Source organism: Petaurus breviceps, unplaced genomic scaffold (assembly GCF_028583685.1).
Source record: "Petaurus breviceps papuanus isolate PSGF00001 unplaced genomic scaffold, PetGlider_PUasm1.0 126, whole genome shotgun sequence".
NCBI lineage: Eukaryota > Metazoa > Chordata > Mammalia > Diprotodontia > Petauridae > Petaurus > Petaurus breviceps.
This window is the reverse complement of record NW_027185655.1, coordinates 79492975-79505622: the sequence shown is the minus strand read 5'-3', so window position 1 is coordinate 79505622 and position 12648 is coordinate 79492975.

The window sequence follows — 12648 nt, the reverse complement described above, 5'->3', positions numbered from 1 at the left end:
GGCAGGCCAGCAGGAATTGGCCAGCTCAGCCCTCTGGGAGCCGAGCCCAGCCCCACTCCAAGGCTTTAGGCCCAGGACAGGCCTGACCAGCCTCCAGCTGGTGGGACTCCAGATGAGCAGCAGCTGTGGCCAACTCCAGATTTATCAACACATACATGTAAAGGACAAAGTGAGAGGTCAGTGCAGTCTGGACTTTGGCACCAGTAAGAGGTAGTATGTGGCTTTTGCCCCCTGGAGCGAGAAGCCACTGAGACGCTGGCACAGCCAGCCAGCGCCAGGTGGCAGCTTCAGCTCGTGGCCTGCAGAGTGTAGGGGGAACAAGCACCAGTCTGAGGGGTAATAACTCTTGCTTTAACCTGCTTGGATCTGGATTGCAGCCTAGGGTGGTGGTCCTGGGGTGTATGTCCAGGTTCCAGAGTGTGTGGAGACCTCAGAGAGGGTACTCATCTAATACCTCTGGCAACTGAGAAAACCCCAGCATTTGGGACGAAAGCTCCCCTGTCTGGTGGCAGAGTCCTACTGTGGCAAAAAAGACCAGGGGTCAAGGGACTGAAGGGAGACATGACCAGGCAAAGGAAACAAAGCAGACAGAAGAAGCCAACATTACACTCCTACTTTGGGGACAAAAAGGAGCAAAGCATGGAATAGGAGGAAGACAGTGAAGTCAGAACTCCTGCACCAAAAGCTTCAAAGAAAAATATGAGCTGGTTACAGGCCATAGAGGACCTTAAGAAGCAGATAAGAGAAGTGGAGGAAAAATTGGGAAGAGAAATGAGAACAATGCAAGAAAATTATGAAATGAGAGTCAGCAGCATGACTGAGGAAAATAACACCTTGAAAAAAAGAATGACTCAAATGGCAAAAGAGGCTCAAAAAGGCAATGAGGAGGAAAATGCCTTAAAAAGTTGAATTTGCCAGATGGAAAAAGAATCTCAAAAGCTCAATGAGGAGAATCATGGCTTCAGAATTAGACTGGAGCAAATGGAAGCTAATGACTTTACGAGAAATCAAGGTGCTGTTAAACAGATCCAAATAAATGAAAGAATTTCATTTCAAAACCACTGACCTGGAAAAATAGATCCAGGAGAGATAACTTAAAAATTATTGGACTACCTGAAAGCCATGATCAAAGTAAGAACCTAGAAATCATCCTCCAGGAAGTTCTCAAAGAAAACTGCCCTGATGTTTTAGAAGCAGAGGGCAAAAGAGAGGCTGAAAGAATCCACCGATCAACTCCTGAAAATGATCCCAAAAAGAAAACTCGAAGGAATATTATAGCCAGGTTCCAGAATTCACAAGTTAAGGAGAGATTATTACAAGCAGCCAGGAAGAAACAATTTGAATATTGTGGAAACACAATCAGTATACCCCAGGATCTGGCAGCTTCTACACTGAGGGATCGAAGGGCTTGGAATATGATATTCCGGAGGGCAAGGGAGCTGGGATTAAAACCAAGAGTCATCTACCCAGCAAAACTGAATCTCATGTTTCAGGGGAAAATATGGTCATTCAGTGGAATAGAGGACTTTCAAGCATTCTTGCTAAAAAAATCCAGTTGAACAGAAAATTTGACATTCAGATATAAGAAGCAAGAGAAGCATGAGAAGGTAAACAGGGAAAAGAAATCATAAGGAACTTATCAAAGTTGAACTATTAACATTCCTACATGGAAAAACAATAATTGTAACTTATGAAACTTTTTTTCAGTAGTTGAAGGGAATAGAAATATATGTCTATATATGAGGGTATATGGACATATGAATACATATGTGAATGTGTGTATATATGTTTACAGGTATACATAGATAGAGGGCACAGGACCAATTTAACAGGAAGGAATGATACTTAAAAGGTGAAATTAAGAGGTGAGAGAGGAATATAATGAGAGGAGATGGGGAGAGACAGAATGGGGAAAACTGTCTCATACAAAATAGGTAAGGGGAAATGGTTACAATGGAGGGGAGGAGTGGGAGGGCAGGGGGGAATGGGTCAACCTTATTCCCATTGAATTTGGCTTGAGGAGGGAGTGAAATACACACTGAATAGGGTGTCTCATCCTAAAGGTGAATGGGGGGGAAGGGGATGAGAGGGGGGATGATGGAGGGGAGGGCAGGCTGGGGTGGGGAAGGAAGTTGGAAGCACCCACTTTTGAAGCAGGAGGGGATCAAGGTGGAGAGTGCAGCGGGTGGGAGGTGGGATGGGGGGGAGGGTGGTGTGTTCGGTCTTTTACAATGTATCTACTATGTTATTGTTTTGCATTAGCCGCACCTGTACATCCTATACTGAACTGCTTGTCTTCCCTGTGGGGGTGGGTGGTGGGTGGTGGGGTGGGGGGAGGGGAGTGAGTCTGGAATTTGGGGTTTTATAATCAAATGTTCAAATATGTTTGTATATACATATACATATATATGTGTGTGTGTGTATATGTGTATGTATGTATATACTATTGTCAATGCTGTTTTGCATGTAATTGGGAGGTGAGGTGTGCAGGCACTGCGGCATAGACAATCACTGGAAGAGTGGGGATGGTAAGGGATAGGGTGGGGGGGCATGGGAGAGGGTAGGGGGGCAGATTGGAGGAGAGGATGTCCTGTGGGACTGCTGTTTTGGGGATGGTGGGGGAGGGGCTGGGAGAAAATTTGCGGCTCAAGGGTTGGTGGAGATGGATGATGTGTATCGGGGGTTGATAAAGCATTTGAAAAAAGAAAAAACATAATAAATGTGGCTGTGTTAAAGAATTTCCAAAGTATTCACTCTACAAATCACTGTGTTAGAATCTTGAGCCCTTAGTCCAGTACCTGACACATAGTACACATTTCATAAATGCTTGAAAATTGTCTAACAGACCGCATAGGCTTTAGATCTGGAAGGAAATTTAGATGTCAGCTAGTCTAAGGTCCTCATATTATGGATGAGGATACTGAGACCCAGAGAAGTTTAGTGACTTTCTCAGTTTTACAAGTTAGTGACAAAGTAAGGATTTGAACACTGGTCCTAGGGATTCCAAACCTAGCACTCTTTCTACTACATGTATCATAGGCTTCATCATAATTTTATGCTTACAAATAGGTGTGAAGGCCAAATTAAGGTTTGTTTGTTTTTTTTTAAGTATTAAATGCCTGTTTGATGCTTTCTCAGGAATAGTTAAATAGGGTCGAGGCAGAAGGAAAAAAAAATATGCATGGAATGAGTCTATCTATAGTTATTCATTTATTTAAGTTTCTATGGAGTAAGTACTAGTAAAAAATCTTGGGACCTGAAGACTGGGTTTCCAGTTATTCCACAAGGTCTTTCGGAAAGTGTCAAATCTGCCAAGATAATTTACAGTTCGGGGGCAGTTCCCTCTCTACCAATTCCTGTTCCCCTGAAGCCCTCGTTTGATGCACTTCTTGTCTTATTTCTTACTCCATAGATTCCTCTCTGTTTGGTTTGAGGCACATTTCCAACTTCCTCCTCCTCTCTTCCTTCTACCCCAACTCTGACAGTTCTATCACACTTCTTTAGATTTTGTCATGGTTCTTATTACTAGAAATTGCAGAGGATTTGCCTGTTTTATGAAGCTGGATAGGCAGGAATTTTTTATTCATGGTTAAAATCTGTTTATCTTGAAAGAGAATTACAAATGGGCAATGAGCAGGGCCCTCAATTGAGAAGGGAGGGATAGATTAAAATGATGCCTATTTGGGGAACTGCATCTTGTTTTCAAAGATGCAAATCAATCTCCCTTGAAAAATTATTTCCTTTTACCAATTATATCTTCCCATTAATACTATATCATTTGTAAATCATAAAACATTCTGATCTCAAAGAAATAAAATTTTCAATTAGCCCTAAGTGCAGTGGAAAGACAAATGGGTAGTGATAATCAGGTTTCACTTTTTTTAAGCTTCTTTCTTGGCTATGTAATCTATCTGGAATGATAGAAAGGTAAATTTTTATTTGTGAAAGATACATATATTTGGTACTCCCCAAATGGCACCAAAATAACGTCAAAATAACTTTCAATGAATAAGGAAGTAGCTATGGGTGAATGAATATGTACAATCATACTCAAATTATAAAAATAGACATACACACTGAACCTGACTGGGGAATGGAACCATCAATTTAGAATGTTGATCCTCATTTTGAAGTCAGAAGGGACTTTAGATATCTTCTTGTCTTGTTCTACATTTAGACCATTTTTATGGTTCTATTCTATCCTCTCTTTAAAAGGTATAATAATAATACCTAAAGAGATGTTAAAACATAATGATTTTTGGAAGTATTATAAATTGTTAAGAATCAGAATAAATTATTCTTAGTTATATGTGTAAGAAATATATGGCTTATGTTTGTCTCTTCCTAAAAATCATATAATCCTTTCTTATACTCTCATTCTCAGAGAGAAATATCGATAAAAGTGGCATATTATTTATGTGGATGTAGATATATGCTTCTTTTTACATGGAATAAGGACAATAACTACAATATCTAATATTTATATAGTGCTTTAAGGTGTGCCAAATGTTTTCCTTATATTTTCTCATTTGAATTGACCCTTAAAACAACCATGGGAGGAAATAATTATTATTATCTCATTTCTACATATGAGGAAACTGAAGCTGAAAGGTTAAGTCACTTCCCCAGGATAATGAAATAAGTTAGTTAAGTCAGTATTTGAACTCAAGTCACACTGACTCCAAATCCAGCATGCCACTTACTATTTTAGCTATCTGCTTTGACCTAACAATAACATTGCTTCTACATTTTACCACATCTTTCTTCTCTAGAGCTCCAAGTGCTCACAGAAAGAAGTACAAGGAAGGACTTATTTGTCTAAAATCTAAAAATAGCTACTCTGAAAATAGGAATAAATAATGGCATCTCAGAGTGGAAGAGGAGTTTACCACTGACTTCTCTCATTCCTTTGAGAATTTCGTTCACTCTTGTCCATTTGAACCAGCAGGGTTGAGGGAAGAGAACAATGTTCGGTGATACTTCCCAACACTCATTCCTACCTTCTCTATACCTAAGAGCTCAACTGAGGTAGAAGAAACATAGCATTGTTAAGTATGGAGTATTTTCAGTTTGATAATTTGTTTTTTTTTTCTTTATAAAATGACATGAATAAGATGTAACTGAAGGAGAAAATTTTCTCCAGTAACTGAAGGAGAAAATTTTCATTATGGAATAAAATTAAAACAATATTGTAACTCTTCCTGTACTCATGGAAGAAATAAAAATTATGACATAATTTAGTCTTTCAAGTCCAAATTATTCTAGTGATTACTCAGAATATGGAATGTGACAAATTAATCATTTTCGCCTTAAAATTACATCTTTAGTTTCCATACCTATCCTCATTCTGAAAGCATATAGTGATGCTCCCATGGTTTATCAAGTAAAATGAAAATAACTTAGCCTGACAGCCTCGACAGTCTGACTAGAATATACCATTCCCGCTTGATTTCAAGAATTAAAAAAAAATTTAGGCAATTATTAAAACTTAAATATATAATGAGAAAAGAAAAATAAACATAAATTTAAAAATAAAATAGTAAAAGAAAAAAAACATGGCATGTGCACAGCAAAACATAGGAGAGGATTCATAATATATAGTAATAACTTAGCATTTCAAGAAAGCCTATATATTAAATACTGTGTGTAAGATTGAAAGCTATCCATCTTGTCTTTGCTTCTTAGTAGATTTTCTTTGTTCTCTGCTCTACACTTTTTACTTTTTTCTCCCCTCCTCCTTTTTCCCCCCTACCCACCACCCCAAGGCTACAATTGAGCATGGATATATTTATATATAGTTATTGATGTATAGATATAGATATACATGTATACATACACACACACATATATGTATATATATACATACATAAACATATACTTTCCTAAGAGATTCTACTCCTAATCATGTTTTTTATGTTTGTGTATATCTTTTTTATATCTTTTCTACTCCTCTACTTTACTTCTACCTGTTCCCTTCCCCTCATTACTTAACCTACCCCTCCTCCCTTACCCTCCAATTTCCCTGTCTAAACACAATTTACACCCCTTTTACCTATTCTGTGCTCCTCCTCTCTAAATATCCCTCCCATATGCAAGCATTCTCCTAACTTTAAACACCTTTCTATACCCCCTTTTAATTTGTTCCCTCACCCTCCTCTATAAAAATGCCTCCTTTATCCTCTCCCTCTCCCCGTAGAGTTTTATTTCTTTATTAAATTTAGAAGACCTTTATACTCTTCTAGATGTATATGTATTTTCCCAGTCTTAAACCCATTGCTGATGAAAGTAGATTTCCAGAACTAATAGCTCCCCTCCTCTAACTAATTCCCCTGTATCAGTCCTTCCTCTTGTACCTCTGTAATGGGAATGTAAATTTTTAAGATCTTCCCTGCCCCTAGGCTAAAGTGCACCTAGAGCCTGGGGCGGGAGGCTTGTTTTTCAGTAGATACTTTTTTGATTGGCCAATGGGTCCAGAAGGTTGTTACATTCTCTGACCCAGGAGAAGGCTATATAATCCCTGATGTGAGGCTTTGTTTTGGGATTCACTTTGAGAAATGTTCTGTGATATGATCAGATGAGACTCTGGGAAGCTGTTGTCCAGAGCACCCTGGCTTTGAAAAACCCAGATGTTGATTTGGTATGGATGTAATGGTTGGACAGTTTGGAAATCTGTCTACTTGATCTGTTTCTCTCTCTTGATAATTCTTTCTGTATATTCTGAATTTCGGGGTGCTGACCTTTTCCCCCTGAACTAGGTAAATGATACATATTTGACTGATTAAAGTAAGCTTGTTAACCCATTTTGAGTTGCTTTCTTTTAACAAAGCAGATCCAAGAACCTGTGTTGGCAGTCACCCTGGGGACACTGGGGTGCTTACTGCTACAACCCCATTTGTATAAATAATTCCTTTTTTAACTGTTCTTGAATGGTTTTACTTTTTTTTTTTTAAGCAATTGGGGTTAAGTAACTTGCTCAAGGTTACCTGGCCAGTTATTTCTGGGTGTGGTGCTGAGTGTCTGAGCCCGGGGATTCGATCTCCAGGTCGTCCCAACACTGGAGCCAGTGCTCTTACTCGCTGAGCCACCTGGCCACCCCTAAGCAATTGGGGTTAAGTAACTTGCTCAAGGTTACACAGCCAGGTGTTTCTGAGTGGGTGCTAAGTGTCTGAGCCCGGGATTCGATCTCCAGGTCGTCCCAACACTGGAGCCGGTGCTCTTACTCGCTGTGCTACCTGGCTGCCCCTGGTTTTACTTTTTAATGTCTTATCATACTCATGTCTACTCCAATTTTTCTTATAAACTACCTAATTTCTAGTAACAATATTAGACATAGGTTTTACATTTTCCATACATAAGAGGTTAACATTCTATCCTTAAGGAGACCTTTGTAATTGGTCATTGTTGTGTAACATATTTTTCTTGGCTCTTGTTGTAATGTCAAGCAAAGGCAACTTCCCAAGTTTCAAAATACCAGCATAGGTGCTCTCCATTTTATTCAGTGAAAAATTAAGAACAGAGAAGATCAAAATATGACATCATTCAAAATACAGCATTTACTAAATGTAATTCAATAATCTCCAAGTACTACACCCAAGCGTGATTTAATCAAGTACTACCCCACCCCTGGACATTACCTTCATTTAATCAATCACAAAGTCCCTCTTCTAAATACTACTCCACCCCTAGGCTGTACATTCATTTAGTCCATCACAAAGCCCCAGTTCTCAAATGGAGATTAGTTTCCAATCATAGGTAAAGTACATTCATTTGTTCAATCACAGAGCACATAAAATGTCAAAAGTTCCCCACCCTTGGATCACAATTGAATCTAACCCAGAGTTACAACAAGCTTAAGCACAGCATTTAATACCCAAATCAAGGTCTGTTCTTCATCTTCAAGGCAAGTTCTCAGCAATCTTTGTTCCTGGGGAGACAAAGCTTAGCAAGGTCACAAGATACATTGTCAGTGTCTTCATGAATTCATTCTCTGTCTGCAGAACAGTCCTAGGACCCCTGAAAACATTAGCAAAACCCCCTTCCAGGATTTCTGTAAACACACAACAAGAAAATCCATCTTCAGGGCTTCTGAACTAACAGCAAGGTTCCAAGAGCTCTGCAACAACAGCATTGTCCTTCACCAGCGGACAGAATTCACTCTCTGTCTGCAGAACAGTCTCAGTAGCTCTGAACCAACAGCAAGGTTCCAAAATCTCTGCAACAACAGGGCTATCTTTCACCAGTGGACAAATCCGGCAAAACAACATCAAAACGGACAGACAATGTACCAGCATAACAGGCATGTCGCCTCAGTCCTTGGCAGCTCTGGGTGGCAGCTCTCAAAAGTCCTGGGCAATTAAAAGTAGCCCTCAGCATGAGGGCTCTCCTCTCTGTCTCTCTCTTCCTCCAAGATGCTGCTTCCAAAAAGTTCTTCTGCCTCTCTCTTTTCTTGTGTCTCGCTAAATTTACATCACCAGCTCCTCCCAATTCAGCCCTCTCTTTTCACGTCAACAAGTCCATCCCACAAATGGGATTCACAAGCTCTGGGTTTTAACACAATCAATTTGAATATTTTCTCCTAAAACATGATACTCAGTGTTGCTGGGTAGGTGACTCTTGCTTTTAATCCCAGCTCTTTGACCTCCAGAATATCATATTCCAAGCCCTTAGATCCCTCAGTGTAGAAGCTGCCAGATCCTGGGTTGTCCTGATTGTATTTCCACAATATTCAAATGGTTTCTTCCTGGATGCTTGTAATATTTTCTCCTTAATCTGGGAATTCCCGAACCTGGCTATAAGATTCCTAGGAGTTTTTTTCTTTTGGGGATCTTTTTCAGGAAGTGATCAGTGGATTCTTTCAACCTCTATTTTGCCCTCTGCTTCTAAAACATCAGGGCAGTTTTTTTTTGAGAACTTCCTGGAGGATGATTTCTAGGTTCTTACTTTGATCATGGCTTTCAGGTAGTCCAATAATTTTTAAGTTATCTCTCCTGGATCTATTTTCCAGGTCAGTGGTTTTTCCCATGAAATATTTCACCTTGCCTTCTATTGTTTCATTATTTTGGATCTGTTTAATAGCATTTGATTTCTCATAAAGTCATTAGCTTTCATTTTCTCCAATCTAGTTCTGAAGAAATGATTCTCCTCATTGAGCTTTTGAGATTCTTTTTCCATCTGGCAAATTTGGCTCTTTAAGTCATTCTTCTCCTCATCACCTTTTTGATCCTTTTTTTCCATTTGAGTTATTCTATTTTTTAAGGTGTGATTTTTCCTCAGTCAGGCTGTTGACTCTCATTGTATAGTTTTCTTGCATTATTCCCATTTCTCTTCCCAATTTTTCCTCCATTTCTCTTATCTGCTTCCTAAGGTCCTCTATGGCCTGTAACCAGCTCGTATTTTCCTTTGAAGCTCTTGGTGCAGGAGTTCTGACTTCACTGTCTTCCTCCTGTTCCATGCTTTGCTCCTTTTTGTCCCCAAAATAGGAGTCCAATGTTGGAATCTATCTGCTTTGTTTCCTTTGCCTGGTCATGTTGCCCCTCAGTCACTTGATCCCTGGGCTTTTTGCCACAGTAGGACTCTGCCACCAGACAGGGGAGCTTTCATCCCAAAACCTAAGGTTTTCTCAGCTGCCAGAGGTGTTAGATGGGTGCCCTCTCTGAGGTCTCCACACACTCTGGCAGGCTGGACATACATCCCAGGACCTCCACCCTAGACTGCAATACAGATCCAAGAAGGTTAAAGCAAGAACAGTTACCTCTTAGACTGGTTCTTGATCCCCCTACACTCTGCAGGCCAGGAGCTGAAGCTGCCATGTGGCGCTGGCTGGCTTCCCTGGCTGGCTGCACTGGCATCTCAGCGGCTTCTCTCCCCAGGGGCAAAAGCCAGGCCCCTCCCACTTACTGGGTCCCAAAGTCCAGACTGCACTGGCCTCTCACTTTGTCCTTTGCATCTATGTGTTGACAAATCTGGAAAAGGCCACAGCTGCTGCTGATCTGGGGTCCCTTTGGGCAGGGGCTGGTCAGGCCTGGAGCTAAAGCCTCTGTGCTGGGCCTGGGCTCAGCGCCAAGATCGCTGTGCTGTCCGATTACTGCTGACCTCCCGGGCTGTCCTCAGCAGGAAGTTAGCTTCTCTGTTTCATTTTGTGGGTTCTGAAGCTCCAAAGGTTTTTAGAGTCCCCTTTTACATCGATTGGGGAAGGTGGAAGCAGGAGCCCAGCTGAGGTCCTGCTTCTACTCTGCCATCTTGACTCTGATCCTCAGATCCCCTTTGGCCAAATGGGGGAAATTTCAATTAGACACCCTGTTATCCAGAGCTTAGGCTCAGCAAGCAAGCTGTCCACTAAGCTTGGCATAACAACAATTCCTTGTTCTCACCCTCTGGATGATCTCAGCTACAGCAAAATCGCAGAATTGCTTCATGTAATTATTGTGTTGCTTTGATCAGTACCAGGTGTTCTCTGAGCTCTCAACTCTTGTATCAAAGTTCTCATATATATGCATATGTATTTATATGTGTATATACACATGTATGTACATGTGCATGTGTGAGTATGTGTGTATAATATACATGTATAGGAATAAAATTTGTTATATTGTTGCTGTTACCCCTCATCATCAGGGCTACAGCTCATTATGTAGCCAATGGTAAAAGTATTGATATCTCCTCACACTGTTCCTGCTCCCCCCATTAGGGGTGGGTCCCCAGAACATGTATGCTCACTTGCAAGTCATTTCCCTTTGAAATTTCACTTTGAAATTAAACTTGTGCTTGATCCCTGACTCTCATGTCTCTAGCCTGCTCTGTTTGGCTGCAGACATTCACAATTATAGGCCAGTTTGCATCCAGTTGACAATGGTCTCTATTTTTTTTCCCATCCAAAGGTCTTTCTTTATGTAAAGAAAATGAGGAAAACAAGAGTTGAATAATTTATATTTCTCACCAACATCCATTACCAACCCTGAACATTACTCTTATCCCCCTCTTGTTACCAAAATTAAAAAAAAAAATGAAAAAGCAATGTAAAATTCCACTATTTTATTGTGACTTAGCATTTATTTCCAGGCTTATCTCATTTAGCTTTCCTTGAAATTAACACTCTCAATATAATTCTTACAAGACCATCCTTCTCTATTTCTTAAAGTCTTCTTGAGATTCTTCCCCTGAATTCCATTTCTATTCTTATCTGGCTTTTACTAGTGCTGGTCAATGATTTTCCTGTGCATGTATTTCAATCTCTATTTAGTTCTCCCTCCCCTTTTTCCTCCTTACTTCATTCATTTCTGCTTGTTTTGAGAAATTCATCTTTGAGAGCTTCCCAAGTTAGGAGTCAATGTTCTTCCAAAAGAATGTTACTGTAGCATGTTAGATTGAAAACTATTATTACTCTCCAAGTGAAGGTTATTTATGCCACCTCTGAAAGAGTACAGTTGAACCTCTGCAACTTAACTGTGTAAGTAGTCAACCTTTTTAAAGTAGGGGAACCGCCCTTCCATAAAGAAATACACCAGGTAAAGGGGGACTGGGAAATGCAGGATATTGTCATTGTTGATGATTGATTTGGGGTATTCCCTGATCAGCTTGGTAGGTTACAGCTTTTGCATTATGAGTTTTGGATTGCTTCTCCTTATGGAAGTAGTGGGACTTGCCCACTAAGTTGCCCTTCACTAAAAGGATTAGTTACATGTCAGTTGAACTGAGTCTGATTTGACTGACCAGGATCCCTTGTAGATTAAAGCTATCTATTTGTTCTCAACCTATAAAGAGAGCCTTCACTGCCCAAAATTGAATGGAGAGGTAGACAAAAAAATTGCATTATAATTTCTCTTTTATAAGTATAGGATTACTTTTGATGTCATTGGTATAGAAAATTTTCAAGTAAAGAAATTTCATCTATCAATATAGGTTGACGACTTTTCAGTTTATTGTCTTGAAGAGTTCCATACAGTACTGAAAGGCTGAATGATTAGTACAGTGTTCCACAGCCAGCATTTTAACAGAGGCAAGACTTGAACCCAGATAATCCTGGGTTATAGGTAAGCACTTCATTTCTTCTGCCATGCTTCTTCACATGTGACATTAAGCATTGTTCAATGTTTGCAAATTGCTCACTCTATCCAAAGCCTATCTATTTAACAAAAATATTCTTCAGTAATTAAACATATTTGAAAATCATGGAATACCACAAACTCAGGAAAGTATAAAATTAAAGGTAGCCTAAAATAGCTAGTGACATGGTAAGCATAAATGGGCTGCAGAAAATTAGCTCATGAAGATTTGTTCCTGAGTACTGCTCTAAAGAATAGCGTGGGATATAATTTAATTTAGGATGCATTTATTAAGAAACTACTTTGTGTCAGGCATTATACTGGGCACTGGAGAAATAAGGCTAAGAAAAGCAGAAAATATGACTTGAAAAGAAAGTGGGATTAACAAAAAGCAAGAATGAGAGAAAAGGGATTTTCAACCTGACCAGTACACAGATTTGCCTGTGATATTAAAAGAACAAGGGAGGAGTTCTCTAGTCCTGGATAGGTCTTCTGTGGAAGTTGTATTAAAAAATATGAACATAAATTGCACAGCATGAGAAGGTATCTAGATGGGTTGCGGTCTTTATCAGTGAAGGAGATAATACCCATGTGGGTGAGATCATAC